This window comes from Callorhinchus milii, unplaced genomic scaffold, assembly GCF_018977255.1.
Source record: "Callorhinchus milii isolate IMCB2004 unplaced genomic scaffold, IMCB_Cmil_1.0 Scaffold75, whole genome shotgun sequence".
Taxonomy (NCBI): Eukaryota; Metazoa; Chordata; class Chondrichthyes; order Chimaeriformes; family Callorhinchidae; genus Callorhinchus; species Callorhinchus milii.
In genome coordinates, this window is record NW_024704816.1 from 32,679 (window position 1) to 35,898 (window position 3,220).

Here is a 3,220-nt window from a genome sequence, read left to right on the forward strand (position 1 = left end):
TCAGCCCGGAGCCGGTCATTGAGAGCCTTAGAATACACCTGCGACAAATCGGTCTTGGTTATAATGAAATAAGCTAATCCAAGCACTAGTTTTCCACGTAAAGGGTAATCTCTTCGGCTCGATACCTAGACCACCATGCGAGCTAGCCTCATCCCATCTCTTACGCCAGCCTATAGTCGTGAAGAAGGAAGGCTTAGAGAGCACATTAATGAGTCGGAGTAGCTCCCAAATAAGATCTTGTCCAATGCCCCTCATTACCAACATGCGACAACCCCAAATCACCTGAACCGCGCGCGGACCTCTGCTCGCGGTAAACAGATGCAAGAGTGGCTACAACGACCCAGGTGACTGCAGCGTGGTAGTATCCGAAACCTAAGAACAGATTGGTATGGCAATTGCGCACCTTGACGTTCCCCAGGTCACAAGTTTGAAATCTAGTGCTATACGCGGGAGAGTTGAAAGCTTTCAGTGCGTTTTAGTTTGCAAATTATTGTCCTTACCGATTGGTGACTAACGCCTTTTACGGAAGACGCGGACTTGTACCAACACGTCACAAAAGGAGTGAGTTCGGAAATACTAACACAAATTTCAACCCAGGTAATGTTGCTGGTTCCAGGCGCGGCTATACACAACTAAGATAGCGTCTAGCTTGCACTACCATTCTCTTACATTAAGCGCCGGCTGCGCGACTCTGTTGGGTTACGATCACGACCCAATCATTACAGATGAATCCCTTCGACGACTTGCCGTTGATTTGCCGAACGGCTGGGAACCTATTCTGTCCCGTGGCACTTGAGCGGCATTAGATGGGTGATATATTTGACATCTGTAGTGTTATAGCTTTGCTCGCTGACTTGGAAATGGCAAGAAGCGTACGTTTCTCGATGAAGCCGCTCGATGCCTACCTTGCTCGTGAGTGATTGGGTAATGCGAGTTATGCCCGCCAGGGAGAGTAACACGCACAGTGGGAGCGGCCTCCCTGCAGTCGCCTCGTATAACTCTAGAGTGACCGCGGCAGGCCAGATTCGCCATAACAGCCAGCACGTTGTTGGTCCCTGGAAACTGCCGAAGCCGCTCTGACTATACACGATGCTGGCCTGGGTACGGACCGGTTGAATCTCAATTGGTTCCGTCGGTACAGCTCAACCAGCGTTACAAACCGACTTTTAACATGGGAAAAGGATCGCATACGCTTGAATACAACCGTCGGGGGGGATAGGTATCAAAGATCTTTACTATACGAAGTTCGGTAGCTTGTGCAGTTGCCTACCCATTTTCCAAATACTGAGCGGCATTAAGACCAACAAGCGTCACATCATGTCGCTCATAACCTAGCGCGCCTGGAGGGGCGAACCTAGCCTGACCAGGCAATGCAGGACCAGACGTTGCTGGACCTGCGTGAACAGCCACGGCAGACTCAAGGTGTATGAAGGGTAGGGTTATAAGATGACATATAGACTAATGGCCGTTTACGACACTGGAAAAACGCCACCCGAAGCAATTACAAGCACCGTAAGCAAGTGCGATTACTATCTTAAATAATAAATCCGTAAAACGGTCAGCTTCAATGCTTATTATCTTCGCTAAAACCCCTATGTGTCCAATCGTCCCTTCCTCGGCTTTACGAGGCTGATTCAAGCTCTCAACCGTAGTATGTGGGCCGCCTACGTTTCGAGCCTCAGATTCCTTAAGGCTATAACTCATTAGCAGCCGTTAGTGCTTGTCTTGATCGGCCCTAAGTTTAATGCCGAATAGCGTGTTAGAATCGTGGGCAGACGGCCTAGGACTTAACGACGCCTCATTGTTACCCGAGGGTCAAGATGTTTAGACATGTAATTATCCGAACCATGGCACAGAGGGCAGGCTACGTCCATCACCATTTGGGGTAGTAAGCGTTAAACAACTTGTAAATCCGTGAGACGATGAGAGACACTTCGATTACTAGGCTTATGACAGTAGGCACGATAATCGTAAGGATGACTTATTTGGGTGGTTCTGGGACTAAGGGTTCCCAAACGGGGTCGCAATGACCAGTTCGATCAGGGGACAAATATACTGGATACACCTTTATTTCTTGTCGGCCATGTGGTGAGTGTCTCGAGTAGAGAGGGAGTCTAGAATGAGTCTAGCATACCCGCGAGTGTCGTCCGCGGAGGGATACCCGTCATAATACGTCGAGTCACCTACCGCTATATCATGGGCACAATGCGAACGTGATGACAGTTAGGCCCCCCTCCACCAGTGCATGACGGGGAGGAGAAAAAGTAGGGTCTAGACCAAGCATAGCAGGCCGGTTTTGACGCTGTATGATGCTTGTAACGGCGCATGTGACTGATTGATCGTGACATTGCCATGTTCTTCTACGAGTAGAATAGGCTTTTATTCGAATAAAAGCGAGTTTACCAAGAAGTAGTCGATAAATACTAGCAGGCCCGCGACTCCCGATACCGTTCTAGACATCGAGGTGACCTTGGAGGCCGTCTACACGAGGCTAATTAAGATGACGTCAATCTGGCATCAGGTTAACCAGACGGGGACCAGAATAGAGAGTAAACCTGTGCAGATCGATTACGAATAGGCGCGATAGATTTGCGCATTCTGCAGATAAATCCCTAGCAGCTCAGAGTGATACTCATTTGGCGCGCTGGCGAGCGCGGGCACTCCAGAGAGTAGAGATGCTGTGGAGACCTGACAACGACCAATTCCATGTCTCACACCCCGTGCCCCGCTAGGGCGACAGTCCCGGGGTTTACAGTATTGTGAAAGTGACAAAAGGCTGAACAAGCCGTAAGGGATCACTCGCGTCACGCTTAGTCAACACTAGATTATCGGCGCCTCGTTGCTGGAACCGAAAGTGACATTGGGTATTTCGGAGCCGGCGCGAGCTCATTTAAGCCGAATTAACCGTCAAATTACGACACTTAAGCTTGGGAGCTTTGGGTCGGGCACAGCAGGAGTGCCAAGATGCTAATGATGTATGAGGTGGGGTTTCACTTCAGATTGCTTTCTAGGATCCGTAGTCTCTATCCGGCAGACGCTACGAAATGTAAAGACGTACACATTTCTCTAGACATAGTGTTACGGAAACCGGTCAAAGATAATCGGTACGGTCCTGGGTTCTCCAATTATTCAAGAGCGAATCCGGACGATTCATTACTCGATTTGGGAGACACTAGCATTGCGCACGCTTTTTTGATCGTTTAACAACAATAAAAACCAT